Source organism: Megascapheus bottae, chromosome 8, assembly GCF_031878675.1.
Source record: "Megascapheus bottae isolate mThoBot1 chromosome 8, mThoBot2.hap1, whole genome shotgun sequence".
NCBI classification, from domain to species: Eukaryota; Metazoa; Chordata; class Mammalia; order Rodentia; family Geomyidae; genus Megascapheus; species Megascapheus bottae.
The window spans coordinates 69,959,482-69,978,853 of record NC_143516.1 but is presented as its reverse complement, the minus strand read 5'-3'; the positions used below and the strand labels follow the sequence as shown (position 1 = coordinate 69,978,853).

The 19,372-nt window shown below is 39.6% G+C and overlaps 1 protein-coding gene across 34 annotated transcripts in view; it reads left to right on the top strand.

Moving 5' to 3' along the window:
- The window catches only part of Rims1 (regulating synaptic membrane exocytosis 1), a 492,115-nt gene that overhangs the window by 453,594 nt on the left and 19,149 nt on the right, over positions 1–19,372 (top strand). Inside the window, exon 1 of one of the 34 annotated variants that reach the window (XM_090338588.1) lies at positions 1,003–1,147. The exons of the other annotated variants lie outside the window; for them this stretch is intronic. The gene's annotated coding sequence lies outside the window, so the exon portion shown is untranslated. Of the gene's footprint in view, positions 1–1,002; positions 1,148–19,372 lie in introns of those variants that run through there. 34 annotated transcript variants of the gene reach the window in all.

Genomic DNA, 19,372 nt, shown 5'->3' with positions numbered 1-19,372 from the left:
GAGGCCTTGAGGTTGAAGTGGGAGAGGGAGGTAATTCAAGACAGTATGGACTGAAATCTTTTTAATCCTAAATGCAGTTGTGGAAAGAGGCAGCCCTCCAGGGGCGTGCATTCAGTCCTGTGCTCGTCATATCCCTTGTGCAGGGTGCAAGCTGTGGAAGATCTTCAGGAGCTTAAAGGAATTGGGCGAAGCAATTGATTTAGGAGGACTCTGTTTTGCGGCTGGTGGTAGTTTTTTTTGTTTTGTTTTGTTTTTGTCGATCACAGCAATATCCTAGGAAAACTGACATGGATCATGGAAAGGTGAGTGAGCACTGAGCTAAGTGTGTAAACAAGCTCCACTAAAGTACACACCTTGGGGGACATTGCTAGATGGGAAAGGGCACAAAAAAGCTGCTGAAGCCCTGAATGTTTAATAAATGCATCTTCAAAGCGATCATTTTGACAGCTTAAGTGCACACTATGTGGATTCCAGTCAGTGAATTTGCTGCAAGAAATTAATAGGAAGCCATTCCCCTGCCCCTGGACAAGTCTTTTAACCAGCTTTCCACTGGCACCGTCTGACATTTCTTACATAATTACAGAGGCTCCATGGTATTTAATTAAAGACTAAAAATACAGCATATTTTATGTAAATTTGTTTAAATGTGTCTTCGTGATACAGTTTTCCATTTTTTGTGATCATGGAACAGTTTTCAAACGATGGCTGTTTAGCAGTTTTCAAGATTAAGAGATGGTACATGGCCAGTTTGCTCAACGATTTTACACTCTGTGGCTTATAGTGTAATTGAATACAGAAAAACACGCTGACAGAAGCTGTTTAATCATTTGATTAAACTGTTTCTGTTTGAGAAAAAGGGAGGAGTTGAGGAAGGGAAAGAAGAGAGAGGGAGGAGGGAAAGACAGGGAGAGACAGAGAGAGAGAGAGAGAGAGAGAGAGAGAGAGAGAGAGAGAGAGAGAGAGAGAGAGAGAGAGAGAGAGAGAGAGAGAGAGAGAAATATTCACAGAGAACTGTGATAGACAACCCACCCAGAGACCACAAAGGCAGAACAGAGTTATTGAAAGCAGATCAGTGCTTGTTGTCCTTTCACTCTTCATCCTGGATGAGGATTTAATGCTGATATTCAAGTTTTGCAAGATAAATAAGGTAAGTTGATATGTTTACTAAAGCCTAAGAGAATTGATTTTTTTAGTTCATTTATGGCATTTCTCAAAACTCAAACCAAACCCAGATCTCTGGGCTCATCTGGAGCTTTCTTTGTGTGTAGCAGTTTGCTACACACAAGGTGGGTGTACGTGAAGATTATCAACAAGTGAATGGAAAAGAAAATGTAAAATTGGCTTTGTCATAGATGGAGTTGTATAAGGATGTTACAAATGCAGGTATATTTGTAAAATTATAGTGTCCAAATACAATTCACTTTAAAATGAGATTCACTTAATGCTGCCTTTGATGCTCAATGGTACTTTAACTTATTAGTGTCAAAGTGTATCTGAGTGCTTTTACCAAGTGAAAGTCATTTTATTTCTATATAAAATTGTAGCTTAGATGTAGTTCGAAGCCTTTGACACCTCTAATTAACTGTATTTCTTTGGGAAACATTCAGAAGTATGTTTACTTTACACTTTAAATAATAAACCACATCTTTCCCGGATAGGCTCCAAAAAATTCTGCCTTTCATTTTGTTTTGTTCAGGCAAGATCAAGAGAAATTTAACTAAGTGGCAAGAGAACATACTTGTTAAGAAGTTGAAAGTTCCAAAATAGGATGTATGTTGTACTTTCAGAAATATTCCTGAGAAAGTATACCATGATATTTTCCCCTAATTCCTTATTACTCACTTATATGCTGATGTCACACGTAATTTATATGGACTTAGATGTATGCTATTTCATCAAAGTTTATACTAAAAGCTGTTCTGAGAACTCTCTTCAAGAGAACAATTTCACATTTCTGTATTTGAAAACAAATGTTGTTCCATCAAAGATTGAACATAATATTTATTGGTGACTTCCTTTCTTGCTTCATTCTAAAACTAAGAATCTAATGGGTGACACACTGCATACCAAGAAGTTATCCATTGTCAACTAAAGGTCTTCCACATACAGCTGTGTTATGTTTTTTAATCTTTATTGTAAATTCTGAATAATACTTATATGGAATTAACACCTAATTTTTGGTTTAACACTTGGCATTTACCTTCTGAAGCAGGGATTATGTACGGAATGAAAGCATAAATATGCTTAGGATGACTGTAATACATTTGTGATTTATTTCTTTCCCTCCCCTATTTCCCAATTTAGTTTTAGTCATTTGTCTTAAAAGGAATCTTAACATCTGTTTAGTTTTATGCCATCTTCGAGTTTAACCAGCTTAGTTAAATGTCCCATGGCTTTTTCTTTTTCTTTTTTTCTTTCTTTTTTTGTCTGTTATGAGGCTTGAACTCTGGGTCTTGGTATTGTCCCTGAGCTCTTGAGCTCAAGGCTACCACCCTACCCTTTGAGCAACAGTGTCACTTTTGATTTTCTGATGATTAATTGGAGATAAGGGTCTCATGGACTTTTTAGTGTGTGGGCTAACTTTGAACCACCATCCTCAGATCTCAGCCTCCTGAGTAGCTAGGATTACAGATATAAGCCACCATGCCCCACTTGTCCCCTGGCTTTTTATCTGTACTTATTATTCATGGGGAATAAAAGATAGTATTTTTCTGCCAAACTAAAGGAAGTATTTTTATATTCCCTATGCATTACAGAAACAATATCTTAAATTCCCTTTTCAATGCCTAAGTGATAGGAGCTGCTTTAAGGCATCCATGAAAACATCTACACAGTTAATATTCTTTTAAATTACCAAGATTAAAAGGTAAATATGAGGAAGACTATTATAAGACATTAGTTGTTTCTGTAGGACTGACCATTTACTAATTTATTTTTAGGGGAATAATTAATACAGAGCAGAGTCATAAGATAAAGACATCTAGGTAGGAGAGATTGGGCTGAGGGTGGGAGGAAGCTTCCAGACAGGAAGGAAAAAGCAAGGAACTTAGCAGGAACTGGATGCTGACAAGTTGGCTTGAGCAGAAGATTTCTTCAGAATGTAGGGCAAAGGAAATATGGCAGGCTTGAGAAGTAATGAATTCAGAATTCCTGAATTGATATGCTAGGATAAAGCCAGTGATTAGAACAGAGGTCTAACATGACATTTTTTTCTCTTTCTTTCTGACAGTCTGCCTTTCTTTCTCTGTTTCTTCTTCCCTTCCTTCCTTCTTTCCTTCCTTCCTTTTTTTCTTTTTTTTTTTTTGGTACCAGTCCTTCCTGAGGCTTGGACTCAGGGCCTGGGTATTGCCCTTGACCTGTTGTGCTGAAGGCTGATGCACTACCACTTGAGCCACCGCTCCACTTCTGACTTCTTGCTGATTAATAGGAGATAAGAGTTTCATGAACTTTCCTTCTTGGACTGGCTTTGAAAAATGTTCCTCAGATCACCGTCTCCTGAATAACTAGGATTGTAGGCATTCACCACTGGTTTCCAGCTAACATACTCTGTCTAAGAAAATCATTTACGGTTTTACCAAGCCAGTTGAAATTTGAGGAGCCTCAATGTGAAGAAATTAGTTATAAGAATTAAGAAAAGTAGGTAGAGATGAGGCAGTAAAAGTATTGAAGCTACACTGTTATTAGTGGGTTGTGGGGTTCACCAAGGTTTCATCCGTCTACCAAATTTTTATTTTGTTTTCAAACAGTAGCTCAAGGATATTTTTTCTTTTGTGGGAAGTTGTTAAACTTACCTCAGCAGAAGTGATAACTTGATCCTTTGCCTCACTGCTCACTTAGGCATATTTTATGCTTCTGAACCTATGCTAGTTGAATTTCTCACTTTTTCTCCCCAAATGCATTGTCAACTTCTTTTAATTTTGAGTCCACAGTGACTATAATAACAATGCTTAAGAATTTAATGTATACTTGGCAAACAGAGATGTAAATATGAGCATATGTTAGAAAATGATTAGCACTTAAAGATATATATATATCTATGAAACATTTTATGTTTGATATATAAGATATAGATTATGCATTTTAGATTTGCAGGGTTCTGGATTTGAGAGAGTAGAATTAAAGAGAATAATGTAGAGAATAAAAAGAGGGCAGTGTTTAAGAGGAATGTTGAGGAAGAGGAGGAGGAGAAGGAGGAGGAGGAGGAGGAGGAGGAGGAGGAGGAGGAGGAGGAGGAGGAGGATAGAGAGGAGGAGGATAGAAAGAAGGAGGAGGAGGAGGAAGAGGCGTTCTTATTTACTAAAGGAGAGGTTTGGTGAAGAAATGAATTGGAAGGGAGTCAGGATGGGACAATCTGTTTTCCCAGAAAATTAAAATTAGATGGATATGATCAAAAAAATGCCTCTTCCTAAAATGATGATGCATTTTAAAGTAGCAAAGCAAAGAAGTTAATAGATAGTGAGAAAGTTCACCATTAAGGGACTCTGCAGACTCCAACCTGATGGTTCCGGAAGAAGGTTAAAGAAGATACAGACAGACAGAGACAAACCACAGACAGACATTTCCTGTTCCTCATACAGGAAATGGGACTCCTTAAAAAATGATGAAAGTCTGTCTGGAATACTTAAGATCTTTAAACTCTGTTTGTCCCTTAACTTTGATCTAAGATAAGAGGGGGTTGGTTCAAGTTGTGGAGGACCTGCCCAGCAAGTGCAAAGCTCTACGTTCAAACTCTAGTACAACAAAACAAGAAAAAGAAAAACACCTTGATCTAAAGCACTTAAGTACTTGTAAGAATGAAATTGTTTCTCCTTTTCTTTTGTGATTCTTCTTTCTTTGCATGAAGTATTATTTATATAATTTTATTTAATTGTTCTTTTTGTGTGTGACTTGAACTCAGGACCTGAGTGCTGAGCTTTTTCACTCAAGGATGCCACTCTACCAAATAAGCCACACCTCTGGATCTAGATTTCTGGTGTTTAATTGGAAATAAGAGTTTCATGAACTTTCCTGTCCTCTTAGCTTTGAACTGTGATTCTCAGATCTTAGCCTCCTGAGTGGCTAGAAATACAGGTATGAGCCCCATGTGCCAGGCTTTAGTTGATCTTTTATTTCTGTGTTGCTGCCTTCAGCCAAACACAAAGGGAAACCCAATGGTCAAAGAGAAATGAGTATTATTCTGTACTGAAATTATATTTACTTGTCATTTAACATCTATGAATTAACTCCATATTCCAAATAAGAATTGTTTAATATATTACTGAAATAATTACTTTCATCTGTGCCTTTCAAGAGTCTGTGTGTGTGTGTGTGTGTGTGTGTGTGTGTGTGTGTGTGTACACATGCACGTGTGCACACTGATACTGGGTTTTGAACAGAGGTCCTGGCTTCCATCTCAACTTTTTGTTCCATGTTGAGTCTACCTCTTGGGCCACACCTCCTAACCTAGATTTTGGTGGCTAATTGGAGATAAAAGTTCATAGATTTTTCAGGCCAGACTAGCTTTGAACCTCTATCTTCTGATCTCAGCCTCCTATAGAATTACAGATATGAGCCACTGGTGCCTAGCTGAAATTTTATCCCTTAATAAAAAGGGAAAAAATTACATGCACATTTAATGTAACAAGTGGTAAAATGGTGCTTTCACAAACTGCAAAACTGCCTTTTTTCTCCATATTTACTTAAAACATGACTATTATATTCGTTGTTAAAAATTGTATGGTTATATTATACAGAAATGAAACTGTAATGAACTCAGTGAGAAGTGAAGGTTCCAGGCACACACAATACTATTTCTTCCTCTGTGCTTTTTTTTTTTTTTGCCAGTCCTAGGGCTTGAACTCAGGGCCTGAGAACTGTCTCAAGACTAGAGCTCTACCACGTAAGCCACAGTACCACTTCTGGCTTTTTCTGTGAATGTGGTACCAAGGAATTGAACCCAGGTCTTTGTGAATGGTAAGCAAGCACTCTACCACTAGGCCAAACTCCCAGCCCTCTTCTGTGCTTTTTCTAGGAGCAATTTTAAGAAGCACAACTGGAGATCCTTGTCCTATTGTACTATAGATTAAGTTTGTAAAGCAATTTTCTCTGTTTCTAAGCCAGACAGCAGAATCAAGAGATTCTTCTCTGGGTTTGCAAGGACTGGCTTCCTGTCCTGTGTTAGGGATTTTGTACACTGCCACATCCTGGTTGGACCACAGGTTAGATAATCATAATGCTGACTGGCTTTTGGACTTGGCCCATTTGAATGCAAACAAATGGAGTGTGACAAAGTGTGTTTATTTGGAAAGAAACAGTCTTGAAGAATGAAGAACATAGCTCATTGCTTTCCTAATGAAACCTCATCTTTTTAACAAATGAGATTGAAGTTTTATTTACAGTAGAAACCTTTGAGTTTCACTTAAGGATTCGAACTTACTGCCTCTTCAACTCCTTAAACACAGAGTTTGGATATGGTCACTTTCAAAAAACAAACAAAGAAGTCGCAGTACTAAGTTTCAGATCTGTTCCCCTCTAAATTGCATCACCCACCTGTCATTTACATTTCTGTATTTTCAGCTTAGTGTTTAGTTTTAGTACTGCTTTAACATTTTAATATATTTAGTGCAAGCATCAAAATATATTTATAAAATCATTATTTACTGCAATCCCAGTTCCTGAAGAGCTAGAGATCAGGAGTGGGGCAGTTCAAGACCAGCCCACATCATAAGTCACAGATCAAACAGCCTATGACTGCGTTAGCAAGACCCCCGATGGGGTGACATTCATCAAGAGGCTTTATACTCATAAACTGACATGCTGAACTGAAATCTCATTGTACAGCTGATTAAAGATAGCTTAAAAACATCTCAGTCAATAGACTAGGTGTGGTTGTGTGTACCTGTCACCCAGCGATGTGGGAGGGGTGGCTTAAGGTAGGAAGATTTTCACATGAGAGCCTATCTGAAAAACAAAGTATTAAAGAGCTGTGAGTAGGGTGCTGGTGGCTCACACCTGTAATCCTAGCTACTCAGAAGGCTTGAATCTGAGGATCGCAGTTCAAAGAAGCCCGGACATAATAGGGTGCCTGTTGAGCACACGTTTGAACCCTAGTACTGAAAATTAACAGAAACAAAAATTGATTTATTATCATACATTTTTTCCATTTCATGGTAGCTTATGTGAAGTGGTTTCTTCCTTGAAAAGAGTTATCAGCTCCACAATCTTGTCCAAGTGTAGCTTAAACAAACATTTAGTTGTGGTTAATACAGAATATACCTCTGTCTCCTCCAACTGTTGGAACACTCATTGTGTGCAATCAAGTTAAAACAGTGGCTTGAGCATAACAAGCAAAATTTTGTGGGGAAAAAAAAAGAGAAAGGAAGAAAAAGGAAAGAAGAGAGGGAGGGAGGTACAGAGAAAGAAAGAAAAAGAAACAGAAAGAAAAGAAAGAGGAAAGGAGGGAGGAGAGAGAAAGAAAGAAAGAAAGAAAGAAAGAAAGAAAGAAAGAAAGAAAGAAAGAAAGAAAGAAAGGAAGGAAAGAGAAGAGAATGGAGGAAGGAAGCAGGTAGGAAGGAAGGAAGGAGGCAGGCAGACATTACTGACTCAGCTTTTACCTGTCATCTTAGATATAATCAAGAGGCTGAGATCTGAGCATCACAGTATGAAGCCAGCCTGAAAAGGAAACTCCATAATACCCTTATCTTCAACACTTAATCACCAAACGTTGTGGCTCAATTGGAATAGCTCTAGCCTTGAGATAAAAAAAAAAAAAAAAAGCTCAGGGACAGTGCCCAGACCCCGAGGTCAAGCCCCAGCACTGCCACACACACAGAAATTGACTTCTAAGAATGTCAAATTTCTTTCAGTATAGTGTGCATCATTAGTTGACACTTTTCATCTTCCAGCAAGTAGACATGCCTGTGGCTCCATGCTTGTCCTCTACAGAATCACTAACTACAGTGCTTGAAATAATTCAGATAGCTCCCCAAAATGAAGATAACTCACCTTTGAAACTGGTTAATGTCAAGCCACCGTATCATCCTTTCAAAGGGTTACACTTCTACTGCACTGCAGCTTTCAAGTTCCAAAGACGGAGGCAGAGGCACAAATAAACAGAGTACATCAACACCACTAGTTCAGCTAGTAATGTTACCTGATTCATATCATTCATAGTATTGCTACTTAATGGCCTCAAAACTTAAGATTGGATTATATCTATTTTCCAAACCAAACATTATTTCTTACCTTATCTCATGAGTTTCCTTTGGGATTTTGATAGGAAACTGATTGTTGAACCCTTTTTCTAATCAGGCTCAGTGAAAAAGCCACTGCCAGCAAATTTTCACTTTCTCTTAAGCACACAGGTGCAAATCGAAACTTTTCTGCATATGTATGAGCAAGCATGATGTTTACAGGGTCAAGCTTCCGGACACACTAAGCCTAAAAGGGGCACCAGGACCCATTTTCATCCTTGCAATGGCTTTGACCTTTGTGGCTAGCCTGAGAGAAGCAGATCATTTTGCTTTGAAAGGACTTAACCAATCAGAATCACATTCTAATCACCCTTACATTTATGGGAGTTTTGACCTTAGTTTGGTTTCTCTCCCTTCCGAGACTGAAGGCCTATCTGTTTCTGTCTTTCTCTCTCTCTCTCTCTCTCTCTCTCTCTCTCTCTCTCTCTCTCTCTCTCTCTCTCTCTCTCTCTCTCTCTCTCTCTCTCTCTCTCTCTCTCTCCCTCCCTCCCTCCCTCCCTCCTTTCTGTCTCTTTGTCTATATGTCTCTTTCTGTCTCTCTTCTCTGTCACTCTGTCTCTGTCTGTGTGTGTGCGTGTTGTATTAATTCATTCTCTCTTAAGTGTTTAGATTTTCTACTAAATTTACTGAATTGACTCCTCCCATCTTTGCAAGCAATCTTGAAACATTTCCCTTCCTCTTAAGTCATAAACTATCTCTGTATGGCTCAGTAAATCGATATTACCATTTTGAAAACCTTTTAAGTGCCCATTCATCTAGAATAAGTATGTCTGTTGGGCATTAAAAGTTAAGTCCATAAACTAACTTTGTGTATGAGGGCGGGAGTCCCTGGGGCTTGAAATCAGGTCCTGTGTGCTGTCTAGGAGCTTTCATGCTAAGGCTGGCACTCTGCCACTTGAGCCATTTTGCTGATTAATTGGAGACAATAATTTCAGGCACTTTTCCTGCCTAGACTCACTCCAAACTGCAGTCCTCAGATCTCAAACTCCTAAATAGTAAGATTACAAGCGTGATCCACTGGCACCCTTCTTTATACAGGTGTCTAAACGTAGGAGACAAAATTTGAATTGAGTAGGGATAAATCTGGATTTTTTTTGCCAGTCCTGGGCTTCAACTCAGGGCCTGAGCACTGTCCTTGGGCTTTTTCAAGACTAGCACTCTATGTATGTGGTACCAAGGAATCGAACTTGGGTCTTCATGAATACTAGGCAAGCGCTCTACCACTAGGCCAAACTCCCTGGCCAAATCTAGATTTAAAAAAAAAAAAAAAAAAAACTAAAAACACATCCCAAATGTGATTCCTGTTGTATTTACTGTCATACCTGGAATTCTGCTAGGGAACAGGTTGTAATTTCAGTCTAATGGACTGAAAGTATTCTGAGCAGAGTGTGATACCACTGTAATTGCAGCCACCTCCCTGGAGGCTGTTATGAGGATTGTGAGCTGGAGGAAGTTTTGAAAAAATTAGTGGGATTCTATCTGACAAATTAGGAACTACTGGTATGGGTGGAGGGAGGGGAAGGTTTGTTGGTGGTTCAAGTGATAAATCACTTCCCAAGAAGTATGGCATACAGTTATGAGCTACATTCCCAATACTGGACAGAAAAAAGTATTCTGACAATGGGTTTACAGTATCTATATTAATAAGGTAGAAATTAAAATCATTAAAATCATTGAAGGTATCTCCCAGACCATCTGCACTTCTTACTTTTTGGTTTTATTTTTTTAAAAAAAAGTAGGAAAGAAAAGGGAAAACACAGTTAACATTCTGGAAAGATTGATCTGTCTTGTTAAGCTAGTTGTCCTTAGGATCTCTGCTTAAATCAAATATTAGCAAGTCATTCTTTCACATTCCATTAAAACCATAGAGAAAGCCAGGCATTAGTTTCTCATACCGATAATCACTCTGGAGGCTGAGATTGGAGCCAGCCAGGACAGAAAAGTCTGTGAGACTCGTATTTCTAATAAACTACTCAGAAAAAGCTGGAAATGGTGCTGTAGCTCTAGTGCTAGCTTTGAGCACAAAGATGCTCAGAGACAGCATCCAGACCCTGAGTTCAAGGCCCAGTACTGGCAAAATAAAAGAGAAATACTACTCAAATATGGAAAGGATCATAAAGTAGTAATTACACTCTCTACCTGCACATTCCTGGTTTTGAGTTTTGTCACAGCAAAGTTCTCTTCCGCTATCCTTCAAAGGCAAGTATTTCACCCATGGGTGAACCCATGGGTACATTGCACCCATAGAGTTTGCAATTCCCAGGTGTGCCTGTAGGGGCATCATCCTCAGAAGGACAGGAGCCAGTACCAGGCAGGCAGGTGATCAGGGATGCATACAACCCATAGAAAAATGCATGCTTTTACACAACTGCCTTTCCTCATCAGCCCCCCAGTTCCCTGAACTATGGAAGGAAAAAGCTCCATGAAAGACAATAGAACCTTCCCATTTATGTCATACTTGTCTTGGGGTTGTTTGGTTTCTTCTGGTTTTAGTGTACATTAGTTATACAGAGGATGCAATCATGTTACAGTTCCATACCTAGGACATATTCTAATCCAGTTACACATTCCATTCAATCTTACCCCTTTATCATTCCTTGCCCTCCTTCTCCCCTTTCATGAACTTTGTTTTTGCCTCAAGGCTAGCACTCTACTGCTTGAGCCACAACTTTACTTCTGGTGGTGGTTAATTGGAGATAAGAGTCTCACAGACTTTCCTGTCCTAGTTGACTTTGAATCAGGATCTTCAGATCTCAGCCTCCTGAGTAGCTAAGATTATAGCTTTGATCCTCCAGTGCCTGGCTAATCAAAACTTCATTAAAAAAATTGTCCTCATGTCATTAAACCATGTCAAATGGATAATGTTTATTTCTACCATTCTGTAATTGTTCTGCAGATATTTGCAGTCTTTATTCAATCCCCCCTCCACACACACTACATGCACCTCACCTGCCTTCTGCAACTCTAGAAAGCCTCCTAGGTCTGCTACTTCTTCAGTTGCTGTGTGTGTGTGTGTGTGTGTGTGTGTGTGTGTGTGTGTGTGTGTAGTTAAAGTATTATAATAATAAATATTATATAATACTGTATATAGTTAAAGTATTTCCATCCCTTTTCCTTAAATAGGCCAGCACTAGGAATATCAAATTACATTCTGAAACTGGATAGCAGTGAACATTTCTAAAATGAAATACCTAGGGTTTAGCTAATATTGCTAAAAATCAGAGACAGGCAGGAAAATATTCAGGCATTTAGCCTGAAGAATTGCTTTACTTTCACAGTACAGTAAGTAGGAAGAAGATATTCTGTGCATATACGAAATGAATGAAATTCAGCTTCGTCTGAAGGAAGGTGAAGAAGATACATTTGAACATATTATTTCTATGGGGCAAATAAATCTAAAGCTTGGCTTTCTGGTCATCAAGATTAGTTAATAAGTGATTTAGACGGTGTTTAATCGAGGTAATCTAACTTCCACTATTAATTTCATCAGACCACTTAGGTTATCTCCTCTGTATGTATTAAATCCTCACATTCATTATTGGAAGTTGATAATTATAGAATGTTAAATAATGATAGCCACTTGTTTAGATGCATTAGTCTGCTAGGGCACCCATACTAAAATACCACAGGCTGGGTGGTAAGCAACAGAAATTAATTTCCTCACATCTCTGGAGACCAGAAGTATGAGAACAAGATGTCTACGGGCCTGGTTTCTTCAGAGATTCCTCACCCTGGCTTGCAGACAGTGGCCCTCTAGTCCTACTTCCTGGGGTCTCCTTGTGTGCATAAGGCACCCCAGCACTTCTGTCTCTGTGTCAGCCTTTGATAAGGACGCAGAACACCTTGGCCAGGACTGCCCTCAAAAAGCTGTATTTTGTCCAAATGCAGTGGCATTCTGAGATGCTGGTGGCTAATGCTTTTGATAATACTTAGAAACAACTTGGAAAATTTGAAATCAAACAGTCGATAGGATAAGAAACCCAACATTTGATTATTTCCTCCTCCTTAATTTTCTCTAAAATGAGAGTTGGTAAAGATGTTTGCATCAATGACCACCAACACCTTTCGTGAAATCTTTCTGAGCCTGCCTCATTATGTTTCAGTGAAGACTATTTAAAACATAGACAACTTTGAACTTGCTATGACATACAATGTCACCAGTTTGGTAAAAGGATAAAGAAACACTTGATGCTGTACTTGCTAGTTGGAGGGATCTGAACAGAAGTAAAAGACAAGTCATGACAGTTAGGACAGTCCTACAAGAGAATCGCTGTTTTCTGAAAAGCTGAAAATAAACACCTGTGTTTGGTACAGTTGAAGCCCTTTTCTCAAGTTGTCTCTACAGATAAACTTGAAATTTATTATGAGCAAAAGAAAACATTTTGTCCCTCTGCATTATAGACATGCATGAGAGAGGATAAAAGATCACCATAAAAGATTTCAAGTATTGCTTTGCAGGGAAATGTTATCCAGTGGGTTTGTTCCATCTATTTCATGAAAATATTCTGAATAATACCACTTTCAGCTTTTTGAGCACAATATTTCTTTTCTTTGTAATTCTCTTGTGTCTATTGTGGGGCTTAAAATCAGGGCCTGGATGTTCTCCGTTAGCTTCTCTGATCAGGTCTAATGTTCTGCTACTTGAGCAACAGCTCCACTTTCAGCTTTAGTTGGTAGTTAGAGATAAGATTTTCATGGTCTTTCCTACTGGACTGTCTTCAAACCACAGTTCTCAGACCTCAATGTCCTAAGTAGCTAGGACTACAGGCACAAGCCAAAGGTCCTTAGCTAATATATTTCTTTACTATAGATTTCTGTGAAAAATGAGAGAAAGGAAGTAAAATAATGTACCTTGAGATTTTCAGGAATAAATTGGGAGAATAAATAAGAGAAACAAGGAAAACCATAAAAGTCAAAGACTGCTTGCACAGTTTTCCATAAAGTCTCAGATCTATGAAATTTTCAGAAGAGATACTTATCTGTCTTAGAATAAAATATAGTCAAAAGTTTTGGCACAGCAAAAAAAGAACATTTGGGAGGATGGGGTTATTTGTTTATGAAAATTGTGCTACTCTTAAGGGAAAATAAAGATTTGAGAGTGAGTAGCTTCTAAAATCTAGGAAGCAGTAAGCAAGAACCAAGGAAAACTGTTAGATTGTTTTGCCTTTAGTCTGAATGAGTCACATGAAATCCTTTCTTATTCAAAATAACCTGTGAGATAACTGAGGAATAGAGAAAAAAGGAGGAGGTAGGGGAGGGAAAGTGGGAGGAAAAAATGAGAAGGGAAATTAATGCCCAAGAAGTAATACAAATTTAACTGTAACCCCTCTATACATTACCTCGATATAAAAATAAAATTAAAATAAAAATTAAAAAGATGCTGAAAGAAAAGAGAGCTACCTGCAGCAGTTGTAGATCTATGACAAATAACTATCAAATTGCACAGAACACATAGACACACTTTTTTCATTTTTTATTGTAATTAATAGAAGGGTACATTATATTTACCAGATAGAAAGATGCATTATTTCACAAACATTGATACCCCCTCTCAGGTTTTTGTCCCCATTTCCCTCCCCCCAGTCCCTCCCTTCATCTTGTTTTCACCCTTCCCTTTCCTACTTCAAATAAACATATATACAATATATCAGATAACAAGACAAGATACTGTAACAATATGAGGAAGACCAAGGGACACCAAAAGAATGAGAAATAACATAGTACATTAAGAACAACAATCACACATCATATGGCTCTTGTTTCCACATCCTGGAGGTCCTTTCATTTGGCCTCATCCTATATGGGATTATGTATCTAGGTTTTGCTCTTATTGTAAACCTCTTCTAACAGAGTCCATGTTATGACAAATGAGGGAAACCATTGAGACTATATTAGAGTCTGGCTTACTTAATATGATTTTTTTACTAAGTCTTTCCATTTCCTTACAAATGGGGCAATGTCATTCTTTCTGATGGTAGCATAGAATTCCATTGTGTATAAGTACCACATCTTGTTGATCCAATCATCTACTGAGGGGCATCTGGGTTGGTTCCATATCTTCACTATGGTAAATAGTGCTGCAGTGAACATTGTTGTGCTAGTGGATTTAGTATGTCCTTGTTTCTGGACAATTGAGTAAATGCCAAGCAGCGGAATTGCTGGGTCATAGGGGAGCTCAATGTTTAGTCATTTGAGGAAATGCCATACTGCTTTCCATAGTGGCTGAATGAGTTTACATTCCCACCAACAGTGCAGTAGTGATCCCTCCTGGCCACATCTCCACCAACATCTGTTGTTAGTAGATTTCTTGATCCTGGCCATTCTAACTGGAGTGAGGTGGAATCTTAGAGTTGTTTTGATTTGCATTTCTTTTATGGCCAGAGATGTCCAGCATTTTTTCTTGTGTCCATAGGCCATTCTTATTTCTTCTTCAGAGAAGTCTCTAAGTCTTTGGCCCATCTTTTAATGGGATGGTTGTTACTTTGGAGATTAGTTTTGGAGTGATTCAATTTTTTGAGCTGTTGATATATTTTAGATATGAGGTCTTTGTCTGTTGTATGGTTAGAGAAGATCTTCTCCCACTCCTTGGGCTTTCTATTTAACTTGTTAGCTATGTCCTTTGCCATAAAGAAGTTCTGCAGTTTAATGCAGTCCCACTTATCCAAACTTTCATTGATTTGTTGTGTTTCTGGGTCTTTATTAAGAAAGTTTCTACCTGTGCCAAGGAGACCTAGTGCATCTCCTATTCCTTCTTGGAAAGTTTTCAGTGTATCTACTTTTACCACAAGGTCTTGGATCCATTTGGAGTTAATCCTGGTGCAGGGTGACATAGAAGGATCCAACTTCAATTTTCTGAAGGTGCTTAACCAGTTCTGCCAGCACCAGTTGTTAAAGAGACTGTCTTTCTTCCATTCTATTTTTTGCTCCCTTATCAAAGATTAGGTGGCTATAGGTCTGTGGGTTGATTTCTGTGTCTTCAGTTCTATTCCATTGGTTCTCAGGCCTGTTCCTGTGCCAGTATCAAGCTGTTTTGGTTACTAAATCTCTGTAATAGAGTCTAAAGTTTGGTATTGAAATTCCTCCTTCATTGTTCTTTCTGCTAAGAATTATTTTTGCTATACAGGGTCTTTTATTATTCCATATGAAATTTTGGATTGCCTCCTCTATGTCCTTAAAACACTGACATTGGGATATTGATGGGCATTGCATTGAATTTGTAGATAGCCCTTGGCGAGATTGCCATTTTCATGATAATTCTTCCAGTCCAAGAGCATGGGAGGTTTCTCCATTTCCCCAGTTCTGCTTTAATTTCCTTTTTCATGGTTTTAAAGTTTTCATCATAAAGATCCTTTACATCTTAGTTAATTCCTAGGTACTTTATTTTCTTTGATGCTATTGCAAAAGGAGTTGCTTTTCTGATTGCTGCCTCAATCCTCTCGCTTTTGGCATGTAGGAAGGTGGTTGATTTTTTTTTTTTTGGCCCCTTTCTCTTTCTGGCCCCGCTCGCTCCGGCCCTGCTCGCTCCGGCCCGGCTAGGCCCCCTTTCTAGCTCAGGCCCCCGCTCGCTCCGGCCCCGCCCCCTTTCTAGCTCAGGCCCCGCTCGCTCTGGCCCAGCTCGCTCCTGGCCCAGCTCGCTCCGGCCCTGGCTTGCTCTGGCCCCGCTCGCTCCGGCCCTGCTCGCTCCGGCCCGGCTGGGCCCTCTTTCTAGCTCAGGCCCCGCTCGCTCTGGCCCTGCTTGCTTCTGCCCGGGTCGCTCCCGCACGCTCCTGGCCCCGCTCGCTCCGGCCCGGCCCTGCTCCTGGCTTGCTCTGGCCCCGCTCGCTCCAGCCCGGCCAGCTCTCGCTTGCTCCTGGCTCTGCTCGCTCCGGCCCCTTCTCGCTCTGGCCCCGCTCGCTCCGGCCTCGCTGGCTCTGGCTCGGCTCGCTCCCGCACGCTCCGGTCCTGCTCTCTCCGGCCCCGCTCGCCCCGGCCCCGCTCGCTCCGGCCACCACTCGGTTGGGCTCTGTTCACTTCAGCTCAGCTCGCTTCTTTCGCTCTCTGTCGCTGTCGCAGTCTTGTCTCTGCCACTTTTCCAGTTTGGTTGTGTCTCGTCTCTGCCACTTCCGGCTTGGTTGTGTATGTGGGATACCGAGGAATCGAACCCGCGTCTTTGTGCATGCTAGTCAAGCACTTTAACCGCTAGGCCAAACTCCCGGGCCCGAGGTGGTTGATTTTTGAGGGTTAATTTTATACTCTGCTACCTTGCCAAAGTTCAAGCAACTTAGGAGTGGAGTCTGTAGGGTTCTTTAAATACAGAATCATGTCATCTGCAAAGAGGGAAAGTTTCACTTCCTCTTTCCCTATTTGGATCCCCTTTATGCTTGCTTCTTGCCCTATTGTTCTGGCTAAGAATTCTAATACTATGTTAAAGAGGAGTGGAGAGAGTGGGCATCCTTATCTCAGTTCTGATTTTAGAGGAAATGGCTTCAGCTTTTAGCCATCAAGTATAATGCTAGCTGTGGGTTTGTCATACACAGCCTTTATATTCCAAGAAATAGTTCCATGGATTCCTAGTTTCTCCAGAGCTTTTAGCACAAAGGGGAGAACACACACTTTTGTACAAATAAATAGAAAGCCCAAGGGCTTGATGCTACAGAAAATAGCATTAACAGTACTGAAACAACAGTCCGTGGATAGGTAATTATGCATCCCAGGGACAAGAGATCAAAGCTTTGGGTGACACTTCTTTGCTTCTCCAGATTTGAATCTCAATGTCTTCACTCACTACAAAATGATCACATTGAATGAGCAAATAAATAAATAGAGCCAGTCACAAGTGGCTCACACCTAAATTCTAGTTACTCAGCTGGATATTAGGATCATAGCTCAAAGCCATCCCAGGCAGAAAAGTCGTTGAGTCTTTTTTTTTTTTTCTGTCAAGGTGATGTACTGAGGAGTTACAGGTGCATATGTAAGGTAATGAGTATATTTCTTGTCAAACACTGTTATCCCCTCCCTGGTTTTTCTTCCACCTTCCCTCCTCTCCCAAATCCTCCCCCAAGTTTTAAAGTTTATTTCCAATATATTGCTGTGTAGGTATGTTTGTTGCTTGGATTCTTCCTTTGTCCTTTGTCTCACCATTCTGTTGTCCCTTTTCCCTTTTATTATATCAGATACGCACTTATACAAGACACAGGGTATGATACAAATACAGTGACAATGAGGGATAAACCAAAAGGAGGAAAAATGAAAGAAAAAATAAATCACACAGGGCATTAAAAAACAACAACAAAGAATAACTTCTTGTCTCCATATCTTGAAGTTTATTTCAATTAGCATCATCTCATATGGTCATATGTAACTAGCTATTGAGCCTCTGCTTGGACCGTAGTAGACATCCACTAATTATACAAATGAGGGAAATCATGGAGCCTATGTTTCTTTGGGTCTGGCTTACTTTGCTAAATATGATTTTTTCCCATGTCTTTCCATTTCCTTAAGAATGGGGTGATGTCATTCTCTCTGATGGAAACATAGAATTCCATTGTGTGTATGTGTGCCACATTTTCTTGATCCATTATTCTACACAGGAGCATCTGGTTTGGTTCTACATCTTAGATATAGTAAATAATGCTGCAGTGAACACAGTTGTCCTGGTAGCTTCATTATGGCTTTGTTTGTGTTTATTCAGGTAAATACCCAGAAGGGAGTGCTGTGTCATAGGGGAGTTCTCTTCTTAATCTTTGGGGAAACCTCCACACTGCTTTCCAGAGTGGTTGAACAAGTTTACACTTCCATCAGCAGTGTAGTAGTGTTCTCAAGTTATTAGATTTCTTGATTATGGCCATTCTAACTGGGGTGTGGTGGAATCTTCATATTGTTTTGATTTGCATTTCTTTTATGGCTAGAGATGTTGAACATTTCTTTATGAGTTTATTGGCCATTGGTATTTCCTCTTCAAAAAAAGACTCACCATAAGTCTTTAGCCCAATTATTAATGGGGTTGTTGTTTCTTGGAGGATTTGTTTTGGAAGGATTGATTTTTTTAAGCTCTGGGTGTACATATATACATATATATTTTATTTTAATTTATTTTTTTTTGCCAGTCCTACACTTGAGCACTTTCCTTGGACTTCCTCAAGGCTAGAGCTCTACGACTTGAGCCTCAGCACCACTTCCAGCTTTTTTTCTATGTATGTGGTACTGAGAAATCGAACCTGGCTCTTTGTGCATGCTAGGCAAGCACTCTACTGCTAGGCCAAACTCCCAGCCCTATGTGTATATTTTAGATATAACTGTTTTGTCTGTTGTATGGCTAGTAAAGATATCTTCCCAATCTGTTTATCTTGCTATCTATGTCCTTTGCCATGCAGAAGCTCTGCAGCTCAGTGCAATCCCATTTATCCTACCTTTCTTTGATTTGTTGTGTTTCTGGATCTTTACTAAGAAAGTTTCAACCTGTGCCAAGGAGCTCTAGTATTTCTCCTATTCCTTCCTGTAATGTTTTGAAGGTATCTGCTTTTACCTAGAGGACATTGATCCATTTGGAATTGATTCCGGTCCAGGGTGTTATATGAGGATCTAACTTTACTTTTGTGTATGTGTTTAGTCAATTCTGCCAGCAACACTTGTTGAAGAAGCTGTCTTTCTTCCATCCTGTTTCCCCCTCCCCCTCTTCCTTATCAAGGATTAGGTGGCCATATATCTGTGGGTTCATTTCTGCATCCTCAGTTCTATTCCACTGGTCTTCAAGAGTGTTCTTATGAAAACTTTAAAACCTGAGAAAGTAAATTCAAACAGACCTAAGGAAGTAGAAAACCTTCCCATGTTCCTGGATTGGGATGGTTAACATTGTGAAAATGGCAATCCTGCCAAAGGCTATCTGCAGACTCAATACAACACCCATCAATATCCCAACATCATTTTTAATGAAATAGAAGAAGCAAACCATACATTCATATGGAATAATAAAAGACTCCAAATAGCATCAGCCGTCCTTAGCAGGAAGAACAGTGCTTGAATACCAAACTTGAAACTCTATTATAAATAAGTTCTTGATGCTTTTTTTGGGGGAGGGGGGTCATGGAGCTTAAACTCTGGGCCTGGATGCTATCCCTGAGCTCTTTGGCTCAAGGCTACTGCCCTACCCCTGGGTCTGAGCA